This window comes from Myodes glareolus, chromosome 3 (assembly GCF_982192425.1).
Source record: "Myodes glareolus chromosome 3, mMyoGla1.1, whole genome shotgun sequence".
Classification (NCBI taxonomy): domain Eukaryota; kingdom Metazoa; phylum Chordata; class Mammalia; order Rodentia; family Cricetidae; genus Myodes; species Myodes glareolus.
Window position 1 is genome coordinate 100,430,023 of NC_142028.1, and position 18,195 is coordinate 100,448,217.

An 18,195-nucleotide genomic window follows, 5' to 3' on the forward strand; every position below is an offset into this window, starting at 1 on the left:
CTCAGATTCATGATTACCCAAGATGCTGAGAATAAGTGACTGGGAAAAGCTCTGTCCAATGTAAGACATTGATAGCACAAATTCAAAGGTTCAGAGAACATTGTGAAAGAGGAACTGGGAAGTAGGTAAGATCCAGAAGATGGGGTGAAGGGCTTTGAAATGCCACATTTTAGACAAGATAAAAACACTACATCCATGAACTGACAACAGCTACAGTTATTTACACTGAACACGCATATGACTTGACCCTGTCAATAATCAGTCATGGAAAGGGAAGAGGCTGGATGGTTCCTAGTCATTGCTGATGAGCTATTTATTGGCCATTTAGCAGAGGAGGGCCATAGCCTTCAATTGTGTACTCACAGCTAAGGAACAAAAGCAAATATGAGAAAGACTGCTGAGACAGGTCAATCTGACCAAATGGATAAAGCCTTGAAGATCAGTCTTAAAGCAACACTCTGCAAAAAACAAAATTTAAGATAAAGGAAGAGGTAATTAGAAGTATATTATACTTGCTAGCAGGAAACTTGCATTGATTTCTCCTTAATAAAATGTTAATGAGATTCTCCAAAAAATTCTTCGTTTACAATTTTGTGGACTTCCTAGGCTTTGTAAAGACACCTAGACTTTCACAAATTTATAAAACTATTGGCAAAGTAAAGTGACTGAGGACTTTAAAGATGCTAATGGTATTCTTAACAAAGACTTCAAAATAGATGAACTCAAAAGACAAGTTAATTAACACATGCCAATGAAACTAATAGGAAAATTATTGGTGTATGTGTAGCATGTGTGAGAGAGTGTATAATGTGGAAACTGAAGTTGAAAGCAATAATCAAAGAACTCAGGGCTCTCTTGTTAGTTTAGTATTTGCCAGGGATATAGCTGAATTAAAGGTTACTATGCATCCTTAAAAATTTCTGAAAAGTCAAAAAGTTTGGGATAAAGATTTCTATGTTTGTATTTTTAAAAAGTGACCTTTTGAATGAAATAAGCTACACTAACCACACTCATTAGGGATTGGTAAATATATTAGAGCAACACATGTGCTTACAACAAAATGTTTAGTTGTTAAGTAAATTGGTATAGTGTGTCAGCTTCTTTGCTTACTATGCTATGGGAAAAGTTACTTGGGCAGGTGACCTACATTCAGAAAACTACTTGTTAATCATAGGGATGGCTAACATAAGTGATATAACCTAATATAGACACAAACCCCACCATCGCTTGCTGTAGGAATTTCTTCAGTTAGTAGCCTTTAAGATACTAGCCCACTTGGCCATGTCCTCTTATATTAGAAATGCTGATGTAAAGTGCTCACTTGCTCTCTCTCTCTTGGCTTCTGGATTAGGTTCCTGTTCCCCATTCTTGGGAAGGACTGCGACCTGTGAGTCTATCCCTAAATAAATAACCCTTTATTATATGAAATTCTGAGCTAGTGTGGTATTATTTTGTAACTTCTATCTTCATCTGGTGCCCCCATGAATCCCAAATCCATACCTATGGGGATAGGGCAAAAAAGACAAAAGAGTACGTGTCCCAGAAGGTCTCCAATCCCCACCTGCCTGGCTTGATTTCACCTACTAAACGTCTTTATGCCAAACCCCACCACAGCCATAGAATAGCAGAGCTACAGAACTACCATGCGGCTCCTTGGCAATTTTCCCGGCTCGCACCCCTCACCACTCCACTCCAAGTTTGTTCCTGCTCCACAGTGACTTGCGCAGCTTCTGGTTTGTCTTCCCTTCTTGTGAGATCTGGGATCCTTGTCTGTGTATGGAATTGATTTAATTGCTCTAAGTTTGTCAGTATTTAACCAGGTACCAATCCACAGAACCAAAGCCGGGCAAACAATCCCACTGATAAAGATGAAAGTTACAAAATAATCTCACACTAGCTCAGAATTGTGTATAATAGAGGGTTATTAAGTTAGGGGTAGACTCAAAGATCACACTCCTTTGCATGAATGGGGAATAGAAATCGCATCCAGAAGTCAGGAAAGAAAGCAAGAGCACAATTTACCTCCACATTTATTGTATAAGAGTCCAAGCCCAAGTGAGCTAGTATCCTAAAGACTCCTTACTGGCTGAAGGAGTTCCTACAGCACCTCCCCCTTTTGTTTAAATGAAAGAGTTCTAAACCTAATACAAGACTATATCTAATAAGAACAAATACCAAGCATAAAAACTAAAATTACAACCAGCATAAACAATATTAAGCAAGGAACATATGCTAAATTCTGTCCTAAGAAGTCTAAGTCTTGTATTAGAAATAGTGTGGCTAAATCATAAAAGGAAAGTAACTATGACTATCTAATCTTCAACCCCATCAAAGGCCTGAGAAGGGAGACAATATTATTTGAGTAGGCAGGAAGTGCAATCAAACAGCTTCCAAAATGTGCAGTAGATGACAGAGACAACTGGCTACCTGGACCACCACCCAAAGTCTCATTTGCAACATTGGAGCAACCAACTTTGGCTAAGGCCTGGAGTAACTGACAGACCATTTTCCAAGACAGAAAAATTTTCAGGAACATCTTACCCTGTCTTGGAAAGGTTTGGCAGTGTTTTTTCTTGTACCCTGCTTGTCCTATCTAGACAATGTGCATATTTTCAGTGGTCAAGGCATGGGCAGTTCGTTGACCAAAGGCAAGTTTTGCCAAGAAGGAAACAAGCTCCAAGTGGAATGCCTTTGGCACTCAGCATTGTGGTGGTACAGGCTGGTAGGATTTGCTAATGGAGCTGCCAGAGAAGAAAGATGCGAACTGCCAATCAGAACCTTGCCAGTAGGCCATGAACCTCATGATAAAATATAAAATCATGGAAATGGGTTGATTTAAGATGTAAGAGTTATCTAGAAATATGCATAAGATAATAGGCCAAGCAGTGATTTAATTAATACAGTTTTGTGTTATTACTTAAAATCAGGGTGGTTGGGAAATGAACTAGCAGCCTCATCCAACAAATTGGCATGCCTATGTGGTCTGAAATGTTTGGGACTGATTCCTGCCACCCTCTTCAGGTCTGGATGCTTTTGTGCTCACTCAGGGCCAGAAGAAAAGTAGCTGAGATCAGGCTCATGGCTCAACACTCCCAACCTGGGCAGGCAGTAGAATCAGGTTTGCTAGCAGTTTACAAGCAGATCATGGTGGATTCCCACTGTCATACGCAGAAATATTTTCAGGATGTGCAGGGCGCTGCATGGTGGATTTTGCTATTACTCAGATAAAAAGAGTTTGTGTGCTGCATGCTCCTTCTCAGAGTAAAAGCAGTGAGTGCAGCTCCTCTTTGGTGGTCCCAGATGTCGTGGTAATGGTACCTCCACCATATTGAAAGGCATAGAAAGGAGGAGCCATCATCCAGGGCCACTGCAACCAAGTTGCCATTTTAAGAAGTAGTCCTTGTCAAAAAAGGATTACAGATACACAATAAAGACAAATTCAGATGAAAAAGACCTTTAAATGGGTTGCAGTATTGGATAAATGCACATAGGCTTGGGAGAGAGAAAACAAAGAGTAGAGACAGTTATAAATGGAAATAAACAGTTTTAAAAAATAAAACAAAATCTTTAAAGAGATAGAGTACAAACAATCATAAATTAAAGAAATCAATAAAAATAAGCCACACAAGGATGGAATATACACAGAGTCTACATAATGTATACCAATGTGCTCTGTTAAAATTTTTTGACTGTTGAAGGAGCTAAATAAAGAGAGACATTTTATTTTATGGGTTGCTAAGCTAAACAAACATATATGTTTTAAAGGTATTATCTTGAATTCAAAATTTGAATCTAAGGATATGTTGGTTTTGAAACTTTTGTTTCCACAGAACCTGAGAACCTGTGGATTTCTTCTAGACTAATGTGATTTGATGGACCAAGGTCCCCTGAAAGATTACCATGAACACCCAAAAAATGCTTTGCCCCCAAAAAGCAGGAAGTAGTTTGAAGAGAACTACACCCAAGTTCCCTAAATGATTGTTTATAAATGTTGTTTACATTTAAAGGGGAGAAGATATGCTATAGAGATTTGCATTAGGATGAACCTTGGTATATTGATACAAATTTATAATCAATTTTGTCATATGTATATTTCTGATCTTGACTAAGATATTGTGTTTGTGAAGCTCATTTAAAATGTAATATATAACTTAGAAATATAGGTTAATAGAGAGTCATCTATAATAGTCAAGCTTGTAGTTAAGTTAATTAGGTTTTCTAGATGTATAGAGATATATTTCAGTAAGATAAGTATTCTTCAAATCTTTCAAAGACTAACAGAATATGGCATTTAAATGTTTAAAAACTTAGGGATTTTCATGACAATGAGACACATCTGTTTTTGGCAGCACTAATCTGCTTCAAGAGGATGAGCGGCATTGATGGGCATTGAAGAGGCTCCTTATGGAGTTTATTGGCCATTTGGGCAAGAAACTGTTCTTGCCTGGGCTGCTTGACAAACTGGACATGCAGGACCCACAGAAAAATGACTTTGAAGTTTCTTAAAGAAAGTGAGACAATCCTTTGGGTTTCCTGCTTCAAGAAAGAGTCTTCCAAACATTAAATAGGACACAGAAGAAAGTGATGGACAAACTATTAATATAGGAAGAACTGTCTTTGAAATTTCCTGTGTCATGGAAATGTCTGTCAGATACATTGGGCCTATAGGCTGAAGATGGGTGCCTGTAACATTACAGTGTAACATGAAGGAGCCTGCTTGTTGGGGTTTTTGTCCTGCCCAATACCCCACAACCGGCAAGCCCCAGAGAAAATCACACAGAGGTCTCTATAAGTTTTAAAGCTGATTGGCCCATTAGGTCAGGCTTCTTACTGGCTCACTTTCACATCTCGATTAACCCATTTTCTGATCTATTTTAGCCACCTGGCTCAGTACCTTTTTTAGCTGGCAGGTCACATCCTGCTTCTTCTGTGGTCTGGACATGAGTGGGGGGAATCAACTTCCTCCTTCCCAGAATTCTCCTGTTCTCATTGCATCATTTCTACTTCTTGTCTGGTTTACCCACCTATATTTCCTGCCTTACCAATCAATGTTTATTTAAAACATGATTGACAGAATACAGACAATTATCCCGCACCATTACAGAAGAACTTTGGGTGACTGTCTAAGCAGCAAAATGTCTCTGTCAATTCTAGAGTTTTGTACTTCATGTTTTCTTAGGTAATATTATATTCTTCTGGAGTCTTTCATGGAGTTGAAGAATAGATAGTTATAGTTTGCCTTACTTATGATAAAAGATAAAGTAGATATAAATATTGTAACTATAATTCTTGCTTGATACCTGCTTTGTTATATATAATCTTGCCATGTTAAAATTAAAACCTTTCATTTTATTTAGATAGAAATGGGTAGGTGATTTGTGACATGATGTATGCTGTGAATATATTTTATTCCCATTGGTTAATAAAGAAGTTGCTTTCAGCCAATGGCTTAACAGAGTAAAACCAGGCTGAGAGAGATATAGATATAGTAGATGGAGTCAGAGAGAAGCCATGTAGCTGCTACCAGAGACAGATGCCTCTGGTGGAGTCCACTGAAACTTTGCTGGTAGGCCACAACATCATGGAGATGCACAGATTAATGTATATGGGTTAGTTTAGGATATAAGAGCTAGTCAGCAATACGCTTAAATTATTATTCAAATAGTATTGCAAATAATATAGTTTCTGAGTGATTTTTTTTGTGTGTCTGAACAGCCAGAAATGAGTGAGCAGCCTCTACTAACAATTGCTTGTACTTCTAAAGCGACACAAGGAGATCCAAAGCCCCCAAATTCCATTTGTTGGCTCTTTATCATGTATGTCTTTCCTTTAATGTGGGCAAGGACGTGTTTGTAAATGTTTCTTTTCTAAGTCCTATGCAAACTATTTTTCTTTCTCATTTAGCAAAATGAGAGAGCAGTGGAAAAACATGAAATTTTTGATAAGTTTAGCACAAAGTAGAAAGAAAATATGGAATTTACTTAGGGTGTGAGATAAATTAAGCCTTACAATGGATAGGAAACAGTAACTACAGCAGCTTTGACCTGAAGCAAGAATGATTAGTCAAGGCCCAAGGGATGAGTGGAGGTAGCAGAACTGCTTAGAATTCATGGTAATATCTGTTTATAGGACAGAAGACTGTGGTATCAGTGGTTATGATATGATGGGTGTGGGAATGTCTTTTCTTTCAGATCAAATAAGAAGAGCAAGTGTTCAAGAAAGTTGAGAAGACAGTATTACCTAGTTAGAAAGTAACCAGACAAAGGAAGTTTACAAGATGGTATTTTCCAGCTAGGAAGTAACAAGACAAAGGAAGTTGAGAAGATTGTATTACCTAGTTAGAAAGTAACATGACAAAGAGATCTTATAGAGATAAGCATCTCAAGGGTTTAATTAAATCTGTTTTCAACTCAGGATTTCCGGGGTTATTTCTGTAGATTAATTTCTAAGTCTTTTTCTTGACTGCCATTATTGGAGGAAGATACTTTGTCAGAAGATGCAGAGTTGAAGTCTGAACTTTCCAAGTGCAACCATCGATCTCAAACACTAAGCTAGGGATTCTCAGGTGTTCCACAGCTGCTGTTATCTGGTGTCCTTATCCAAAGGCATTGCTAAGTCACATTCATACTGGATCCATAACCAAATGCTTGATATATAATAGATGGTTAGTTTATTTTGAGTGAAGGAGAAAATGAATTCTTATTTGACGCCAGCAGTTATGATTTGTAGCAGGGTAGTAGTTAAATGTCAGTATCTAGAGCTGCTGTAGATGTGAAGTTTATCAATATATCGATTTTTATATAGCGACATTATCTGTTATCTATTTCTTCAAGTGAGCATACTTTTTCTTTGCAAACATGCTTAAGAAGAATCTCATTCTCTAAAGTATTAGAACTGAATGTCACTTATATCTAACGAATGTGTAGAAATTATGCTTAGCATCAGTTATTTTGGTTCTCTGATGTGGAATTCCCCTCTGTATGCTGTGTATATGTTTTATTCCCATAGACTAATAAAGAAGCTGCCTTCGCTTACTGGAAGTGGAGAATAGAGTAAGGCAGGAATTCCAAACAGAGATAGAGAAGAAAGAAGGTGGAGTCAGGGAGAAGCCATGTGACCACTGGAGGAGAAAGATGTCCATGTGCCAGTACTGGTAAACCATGAGTCTTATGGTAAAATATAAAATAATGGAAATGGGTTAATTTAAGGTATAGGAGCTAGCTAGAAATATGATTAAGCTTTTGGTCAAACAGTATTCTAATTAATATAGTTTCTGTGTAATTATTTTGGGTCTGGGTGGCTGGGAAAGGAACAAGTAACCTCCCACTCTAGAATGGTGCCCAACATGGGGCTAACTACATCCACATAAAACCAGAGAGAGATTTATAAAGGAATTCTAGACACACACACAAAAATAGAGTTTAGCACTTTTTTGTTTTGTTTTTTCAGATGGGCTTTGCTTGCTGGCGGTAAACAGGGATTCCACAGCTCATTTAAGAGAGATCTTCCTGATTCAGTATTAGCAGCAAAAATCACATAATTTCAAAATGGCAGCTTTCTGTTTTATGCTAGTTGCAGGAACATCTCTGGCTCTTTCTGGAGGCTGAGCATTTAAATGGGGTCTGTGAACAGCATGCTACAAATTTTTTAATGGTGACATAGACCCACTGTGACCCTGGAGCTGGAGCAGCTCTCAGGGGCAGTGAACATGCCTCTGCCATGTTGGACTGTGTGGAACCAACAGGCAGGGGCACAGAGTCGGTCCTAGCCATGCCCACTTAGCATTTTAAAATAAAGTACTCCTGGTCAGAAAATTATTACAGATAAGCAACAAAGACAAATTCAGATGGAAAAGACTTCTAAATGGGTCACAGTGTTGCAGTGTTGGATAAATGTACATAAGTTTGAAAGAGAGATGAAATAGTTATAAAAAGAAGTAAATGATTTAAAAGTGTAAAGTCTTTAAAGAGACAGAGTACAGACAGTCAGCCATAGATTAAAGGAGTAAAGAAAAATAAGCCACATAAAGATGAATTATCCACAAAGAGTCTGGATTATGTATACTATTCCATTTTAGTTAAATTTTTTGACTGTGAAGGAGCTAAGTACAGAGAGATATTTCATTACATAGGCTGCTAAGCTAAACCAATATATATTTTAAAGGTATCTTGACTTCAAAATTTGGGTCTAAGGATATGTTGCTTTGGAAAAAAGGTTTTGCTTTTGTTTCCACAAAGGATAAGAACCTGTGGATTCCTTCCAGACTAATGTGGTTTGATGGACCAAGATCCTCCAAAAGGTCACCATGAACACCCAAAAACTACTTCATCCAACAAAAAGCAGGAAGCAGTTTGGAGAGAACAATGCCCAAATTTCCAAATATTGTTTATAAATGTTTTATTTTGTCTAAAGGGGGATATTATATAGATATGCATACTTTGCATTGGTATGGATCTTTGCTTATTGATATAAATTTAAGGTCAATTTTGGTATATGTATACTTCTGCTCTTGATTAAGGTATTATGTTGTACAACTCATTTAAAAATGCAATGTATAATTAAGAAATATAGGTTAATAGATAGTTATCTATAATAGTCAAGTTTGTAGTGGAAAAGTTTACCAGATACTACGGTCCTATAGGCTGAAGATTGGATGCCCAGTATTACAGAACTTTGGGTGACTGTCCAGGCAGCAAGATGTCTCTGTCAATTCTAGAGTTTTGGAAGTTGTTTACAATGTACTTCCTGTTAGCTTAGGTAATATTATATCATTCTGGAGTTTTTCATGAAGTTGAAGAATAGTTATAATTATAGTTTTCCTTAGTTATGATAAAAGATAAAGTAGATATAAATATTGTAACTATAATTCTTGCTTGATAACTATTTTGTTGGATGTAATCTTGCTATGTTAAAGTTAAAATGTTCCTTTTTATTTAGACAGAAAGGAGGAGGTAATGTGGGATTCCCCATTATATATTGTGAATGCCACTGATTAATAAAGAATCTTCTTTGGGCCTATTGTAGCACAAAATAAGTCAAGGCAGGAGTTCAAAGCAGATAGAGGAGAAGAGAGTAGGTGAAGTCATATAGCTGTCACAGGAAACAGATGTTGGATGTCAGACAGAACCTTACCAGTAGGCCACAACCACTTGGCAATACATAGACGAACAGAAATAGATTAATGTAAGATTTAAAAGCTAGTCAATAAGAAGCATGAGCTAATAGTCCAGCAGTGTTGTATTAATACAGCTTCTGTGTAATTATTTCATATCTGGGTGACTGGGAAATGAATGAGCAACCTCCGACTACAATCCTCTAATGTGTGGGGCAAACTACAGCATCAAGTAAGCAATAAGAAGACCAATTCATTTGGAGCATATTGAGGAAATCTCAAATTTTAGAAACAGAATTATTAAAACCATGCCTTAAATTTAACTGAATAGATTTTGTATAGAAATTGAAGTAAATATTGTGATTAATAAAAGCTACAACAAAATATAAGTATATAAAATCAGTAAAATATAGACAGTGTTTTGGGGTGAGGAAACTTAAGTTTGATAATAGTAATCAAGGACTTGAATTTCAATGAGAAATCTTGGTAAGCTGTAACAGTTATAATACATATATATATGCACATATATAGATATTGACATATAGATTTATATATATCATAGATCTCTATAGAGATATATACATATTTACATAGATCTATAAATATATAAAAATGTACATAAATATATATGTATTTTTCTTACCTTATTATTTCTTTGAGTGCAATGTTGTTGAAAGATATTCACCCCTGAAACCTCAATTGAAGTAGTTGTAATGTTAGGGACCAGTGAATGCAGTTGACAGAGCCGGGTAAGCTAAGGTTAATTTCAAGTAGCTTTCTTAGTTAGGGTTTCTGTTTGCTTTGATAAAGCACCATGACAAAAACCAACTTCAGTTTATAGTTCCACATCACAGTCTATCAAAGGAAGGACTCAGAGCAGGAACTCAGGACATGAAGCTGGAAGCAGGAACTGATCCAGAGGCTGTGGAGGAATGCTGCTTACTATCTTCCATCAATGGCTTGCTTTGTCTGCTATGTAATACCACTTCCCTTAGTGTGGTACTATTCATAGTGAGCTGGGCCCTCATCAGTTAATAAAATCATTAGTTAGCAAAACGCCCTATTGACAAACCTACAGACCAATCCCATAGATGGATTTTTCTCAACGAAGATTTCTTCTTCCCAGATAAACCTAGCTTGTGCCATCAGATTGACATAAAAAAACGACCATCCAGTACATTTAGCCCCCTGTCAACTGGGCAGACAAACTAATCACTATTCATCTAGAACCTTTCCTTTCTTGTTACCAAAATGACAAGTTGATAGTAATGCAACAGTATACAACATTTCAACTTGGAAAAGTTCCAGTCTTTAAATTTTCAATTGCTTTAGAAGTTCAATCTCTATAAAATATCCAAAGTTGCAAAGCTCAAAGCTTATCTAAAATATCCAAAGTTTCTCTAAAAATCCAGGCTCTTAATTGCAACATGCAGTAAAATAAGAAATAAGCTAAATACTTTCTTATTCCAAAAGGGAAAAACAAGGGAATAGTCTCAATCAGACCAAAGCAAACCCAAAATTCAACAGAGATAATAGTTCAGTGCTTGATGCCTGGGACCCCTTTATAATTTTCTGGGCTCCAAAAGACTTGGCCAGTCTCAATTCTCTGACATTCACAGCACATGTCTCTTGTCTTATAGGCTCAGATCAGTTCCACTGAATAGATGCTGTTGTCTTTGGTGATTTCCCCAAAGTACAGGCAGCTCCAAAATGCTGGGGTCTTCATGGCAACTTAGATGAACCTTAAGCAATAGCCTCTCCTAGGCTTTTTTTCAAGGACTCTGAACCTGCCATATGGCCCCAACCTTAGCTTCTCTCATTGAGCCTTTCAATCCTGGTGTTCTCACTGCTATTGAGGATAAACCTTCATCAACATTCTATCCTGGTTACAATGATATCTTTATGCCTTCAAAACTAGTATCCCTTAGGAAACTTTTACACTTCACCTTGTGCTGTTACCATGTGGTACAGCCTTGGCTTCTACTGGACCAGAGCTTCTGTGTGATGATTCTAAAGAAATACTTACTAGATTCCACTTTAATAATGCTGGTCTCTTAGTAATTGTCACTAATCTCTCAGATCCAGTTGACCAGTGTCAGTGTCTTAGAAAAGTAAAAGTTTTACTTCAATTGGGGCTGGTCTCTTGTAATCAGGCTGACTCTTCAGCCCCAGCTAAACACAACTACACATTTTTAGCACAAAATATTGCACACAGTCTCAGTAAATTTTCCTTCCCTCTGACACTTCCCTCTGACACTTCACTCCACCATCTGCATATCTCTAAATATTTTTCTTTTCCAAGCTTCCACAGAACAACCCATGAAGCTTTGAACAGACAATGGCTTTTCCAGTCCAAATTTCCAAAGTCTTTTCATAATCTTCCCCAAAACACATGATCAGGTTTGCTAACAATACCCCATGGCATGACATCAATTTCTCTCTTAGTTGGGGTTTCTATAGAAACACTAAAACATCATGACCAAAACCAACTTTGAGAATTAAGGGCTATTTCATCCATAAATAATATTCTATCACTGAAGACGGTCAGGGCAGGAATCTGGAGGCAAGAACTTGTAACATGAAGGCGCCTGCTTGTTGGGGTTTATGTCCCACCTAGTACTCACAGACAGCAAGCCCCAAAGAAAATCACACAGAGTCTACAGTAGGTTATAAAGTGATTGATCCATTAGCGCAGGCTTCCTATTATCTCTTGTAACTTATATTAACCCATTATTCTTATCTACGTTAGCCACATGGTTCAGTACCTTTCTCAGCAGGGCAGGTCACATCTTGCCTCTTTGGAGTCTGGGCAGGAGTGTGGAGGGAACTTCCTGCTTCCCAGAATACTCCTGTTCTCATCACCCTGCCTCTACTTCCTGCCTGGTTGACCCACCTATACTTCCTGCCTGACCAATCAGCATTTATTTAAAATAAACAGATTGACAGAATACAGACAATTCTCCTGCACCAAGAACTGAAGCAGAAGTCACCAGGAAATGCTGGTCAATTTCTTATAGCATCCAGGATCACTTGTCCAGAGGTGGCAACATCTACAATTTCATGTAAATATGGATCTCTAGCCTGTTGGTTTTTCCATTGTCTCAAAGTCCAGCCTGCATAGAAGCCATTGGATGGCTAATGTCAACAGGCCCAAGGGAAACATAACTCTAGACTTTACCTATTTGATGGATTTGGGTTAGGGACTACAGTGCCAATTGAGAAATCCTCAGATTTTCCAGCTAAGCATGGCTAGGAAGGCTTGCCTAATAGAGGACGTGGTAATCTGCCAGACGATTGCTTTTGATCCTTCTTGAGAACTGACTCATGCTACCAAGGATTAAAACCTTGCTGTTTATTATTAGCTGTGCACTATAAAACCTTTCGTTTTACAAATTATTTAAATTAGTTCTTACTCCCACAGGCTGCTGATTAACTCATAAGCTAAGGAGCAAAATATGACTGAAGCAGGTTAAAAGACTACCCAGTGTTACGTGGCAAAGCCGTGGGGGCAGAGCTGGTGTACCAACAGAAGTCCCGGGAGTCCTCTCAGCTCCCTGAGTCAGTGTGCAGCTGAGCAGCCCCGCACTATTCCTTTGAGTCAGTTTGTGATCTCTAAATCAACCCTCACCACAGGCAGTGTACAGATCTTCTATTTGGTGTCCACAGCTATGAATAACCCTTTAGCAAAATGGATCTGAGCTTCAGGGGAAGTAACTGAGTTAAAATTCTTCATTTGACTCTTGAGCCCAGAACAACTGGTTTTCTTAAGCATCCCATATTCTTAATGTACAACTTCTCTAAACGCCTGTCAAACCTCTAGACCATTCAAGGAAAGACAGTTTGTACTTGGGTTTGAAAACGTGTTTATTTTTGGCCTTGGCTGACTAGAATAATGGTCTGAGAAATGAATGCATGAGACAATGAATTAAGATAAATGGCCCACATTTGACTCCCACACTGACAACCCACTCCATAAACTCATATGCCTTCTGACTTACTTTTTCCCCATCTTTAAGTGCTACTGAAAAACAACTGCAGAAGATTTTTTATCCCTTTTAATTATTTAGTTATTTACAGACCTTAGAATAGAATATGGAGATTTTTAAATCAAATAGTTGATAGATTTTTAGCCTCCCTACTCAGGTTGCTTTTGTCAGAAATTTTCTCACAGCAACCACATAAGTAATTAATATACAGGTCTCTAGATTCCTTTAAATTCTTGCCTTTAAATCCTTTCCCTGAGTATTGTGGTGTGAGGGAGCAGTGCCTCTGGGAGGAACTAGGTCATGAAATAGATCTCTTAGCAGTGGAACTAGGGTCTTTATAATAGAAACACAATAAGTTTGTAATTGGAGACCAGAGAAGCAGGTCATCTGTAACCTGGAAGAGGGCCCTCACTAGATCCCAGAACACTCATATCCTGAGCTTAAACTTACAGTATCCAGAAGTATGGAATAGAAATTGTGTATAAGCCTCTCAGTTCGTATTATTATTTTGTTAAAGATGTTCAAATTAACATGACACACACACACACACCATATATACACATACAAACATGCATTTATTTCTAGGGCAATCATGATTATCTTCCCTTAGTTCTCTTATGCATTTATCCTTCCCGGCTGCTTGAAAAACCTTCCTCCATGTTAGCATCTTACCCAAGCATATCTTCCTTTCTAGGCCCTCTCCCATACTCCATGATTGCTCCTCTCTTTTCTTTCTATTCTGGTAACCTGTTCATTACACTGGGGATTACCTCATGAGGTTTCCGAGGGAAGCAATCTGACAAGGCAGCCAGTGCGCACTCTGCATAAAGAACTTAATTGTTAAACTAATTCTCTCAGAGTTATTTACCTTTCAAAATGGGCTTGTTAACCCAAATGAATCTTCATTTGGTAGACTTTCACACCTGAGAAGATGAAAGGCAGCCTATTCAGGCAGTGTTGAGATGAGATGCAAGGGCAGTCAGTCAGATTCCTCCTGTCCCTGGTACTGTAGTTCATACATTTATACATGAGGATAGATAACTATAAGTGCTGTTAAAACTGTTTCTAATTTTAGAATTATTTTCCTGAGGAATTAATCCTTAGGCAAAATAAAAGAAGATTAAATAAGAAACATCTGGCTTGTTGAATTTCTGTTCAACTTATTTATAATCTTGCTATTCATAAAATGGATCATTTATTTGTATTCTAAGAGGGCCATGACATGCCTCCATGTCTGATATGACACCTACTGCCTTTTTCTTGAAGTTTACAATATCAGTCACTAGTAAGTGAAAAAACACAGTGGAAATTGCTTCTTTTGCTTAGTAATGTTCTCTCTCTCTCTCTCTCTCTCTCTCTCTCTCTCTCTCTCTCTCTTCTTTTATGGGCATGGAGTTAAATTGATAGCCGCTATAGCTTGGTGATTTTGATTCTATGGAAACAGGATATAAAATAATTCTATGTCATAGCTTCTCATAATTTTGATAGGATAGCAAAATAGTTACAATGAAACTGACCTCGAACTGTCAACTGTGGGGAGATGAGGACATGAATTCTGTATTGGAGAAGTGCTCCCTATTTCCTTCCTTAACACGTTGCATTTGGAGTAGATTTTATTCTTACCTTATAGAAAATAATAATATATGAGAAAACACCAAAACTGCCTAAACATATTTACTCTAAGAAGATAAAAATCATCTAGCAACTAAAACAGTACAGGTTATTACTAGTAGGCTCTGTTCAATACATGAAAAAAATCAAAGAAGAAAACTACTTGGAATTAGATGACAGAAGAAGTTTTTAATTGTCCAATTATAAAGAAAATAAGAGGAATACTTTGAATTGGTACAAATTTCCCTTTAAGCTTTAGTTGTTTGAAAAACAGCTGAAGGTTTTGGTCTATAATTCTGATTCCATGAAGACTAGTTTTGGTTACAAGAGGCATCTCATATTATAACTTAAGATTTCTGAAAAAAAAAAACCCTGCTCATACCTAGAGGGCACCGGAAAAGGTTTGCACCTACTGGGCCAAAGAGTAAAAGCACAGGATGCCTAAGCATACTGACTCCTTCTCCTCTATCTGCAGATGCTTCTCTGAACTTGGCAGTCAACCACCTGGTCTTGTGTGCAAGGGGACACATTAACGAACCAATGGCCTCTTCTCAAATTCTGGGCAGGTATCATGTACTGCTGTTTACTTTCTCATGATGAACTATCTTTCACTGTTGTCTCTGCTCACATTGTTGTGAAACTCTGGACCAAAATGCATTCGCTATCATTCGAGCCAAGAAGAAAGTAGGTTTTTTTTTTAAAATAATTACACATTAAAGGCATTTTGATGTCCTATGTCTGTTCTTAGATTGTCATGAGAATACTCTCAAACATTTGCCTACTTGACAGCACTTTCTCTGCCTGGAGTCACTTTCTTCATTCACCTCCTTGTCTATTGCTTGTAGGTTCCAACAGAATGTAAGATTTAGGGAGAAAAAAACCCAAGGTTCTTGTAGGCAACACCATATTTGAACATCTAGAACAAATTTTGGCTGCAAAATAGTAGCCCAGGAATAAACATTTGTCAGATGAAAAATCAAAGTAAGAAAATTATGATGTGCTGAGTGGATAAATGAATGAATTTAGGTTTCAATACTAATCTAATTTCACTGTCCAGGAGGATTTGACACAGTTTGTCATTCTTTTTTTAATTAAGCACACTTTGTTCTTAGATTCTATGGAAATATTCTTTGTCCCTGTCCAATTTTAGGCTTTTCTCCCAGCTCTCCTTCCAGAGTCTAAATTTTAGAGCTCTTAAGTGGTGCACTATAAACATTCTCCTTGCCCTTAAATTCTTTCTACATGATATGGCTTCTGTTTCCTTAAGTTTAGTATCTGCATGTGCAGACCTGTTATTTTTAATTTGTCATTTTTCATAATAAATGTTTTTGCAAGTTCTTTGAATATTTCCTATATGTCTTGGTCTTATCCCCCCTCCCTTACCCGATAGACCACTTTCTAAAAAATTAGATAGATTATTTTTATTTATACATTGAGTATTTCATACTTGTATACAATATATTTTGAACTTATTCAAACCCAAGCTTTTCACTTCTCACTCTTTATAGACTGCCTCCCCCTTCAATATATCAAACCACCCAGGACAATATCCATGGATTTCAGACATGTACACGTAACTGTTGGTTTGATTTGCACGTGGGTGTCTCACAACTTTCTTAAATTTAACTTTTTAATGAAACTCTAAAACTTCCTTCCAGCCACCCCCACCAGTCAACCAGTCAGCCAGAAACCGGAACAAGCCAAACAATAATCAAGCAAAACCTGTCTTTTCTCCCATCTAGTCAGCTTCATAAAATGTAACATCACCCACTCAGTGTCTCAGATCAGAAGCCTAGGAGTCATTCCTGAGTCATCCTTTCTCTGCATACCCAGAAGTACTTTATCTGATTGCTTCCATTTCTCATACCAACACTGTGTCTGTGTTTTCTTGTCTTTTCTTTCTTTACTTATCCTGGATTTTCTTCCTCTGATAAATGCTGTAGGTTCATAGATTCTCTCCTTCACATGTCTTTGCATGGCACACAGAGGACATAATGATTCTACTTCCTGAATTAAAGTTCTCTTTGCTCCACAAACCCAACTGTGTCACATGTCACCTAGAAGTATTTCATTTTAGCCTTTAGTTCAAATCTTTTTTTCACTGACTGTGCTTCAACCACATCGACTTTTAAAGTTTATTATAGTTTTCTAGTTTGTGTTTGTATCAGAATTTTTACTCACATTTTGTGGTTGTCATCAAACTGAACTCTTCTCACTGATTCAAGTCCCACATTACATGTAAAGTTATTCCCCATAAAGTTTATGTCCCTACATCTAGACTATTCAACTAATCCTATACATGGTGGTAATAAGCACTGATTACACTAAGTTTCGTTAAGCTAAAACACTGAGTGGCAAAGATGTACAGAGTCTTCTTGAAGTACTGCATTGAGCAAGATTCATGAATAGGACAAATGATCATATGGTCTTTGATATTTTGAGACTACTCATTATTGCAACTTGGTAAAGTCCACCTTGAGCAACATATGTAATAATTTCTCTGTTTTATTTATCTTTCTTTCAATAGACAATAAAAGCAGGGGCTATACTTGTATACTCTGTAATATATGTTTAGTAGGTGATGAAATGACATAATACAAAAGGTACTCTAAAAACAGTTTTGATGAAGAAAAATATTAGTTGGAATAGGCATGAAGCTAGGCATATTTACAGTCCTAGCACTTGGTAAGCTAGTACAAAAGGATTGTCATGAATTTAAGGTCAGGCTGGATCACACACCAAAATCATGTTTCTTCAAGGATTATGCAATTCTCAAAAGAAGAAAATCTGAATTCAATAACTTAGGGGTGCATAAATGATAAACTCCATCTATCCTATGAGAAACGAATAAAGTGAGCATTCTGACAAGGAAGTGGCCTTGTTGACTCTCAGAGGTAGACTTTTGCCCAATCTGTAGCTACTTAGTTATATTTTCCTTGATCATTTGTTCTCATGGTATCTAGACAGCTCCAGGCCATTTTTGGCTCACTGATAGATAGGCTGTATCCTTTCCTCCACTTCTTTCCCCCTTCCTCTTGTACACGTTCGCAATTTTTCAAGCCAGCACTCTCAGCAGTCTAAATTAGTAGCACTCCAACATAAACACAAAAACTCCTAATAAAATATGGCATTCTTGTGCAGCAGCAACGGGAGTTCAGCACCCAAAAAGAGTTGGAGCTGACTTTTCTTCAGTGATACAGGAATTATAAATGACTGGGTCCACCCAGCTGTTTCCTTAATGGCTGCCTGCAACACCTACTCATATCAGCCACCAGGAGGCAGGGACTATGACAGTAGCCTTTAAACTTTCTCATAGCAGATAAAAAGACTATTTCAGTTACCCAGAGAAGCCTTGGTTTTAGAAAGCCCAGAGTTGTAAGTGTTCCAAATGCAAAGTATAATAGTCTATACAGTTTTATTAATATAGTAATATGTTAAATATAGAGATAATAATGATTACCTCTCATGCTCATGGAGAATTTGAGA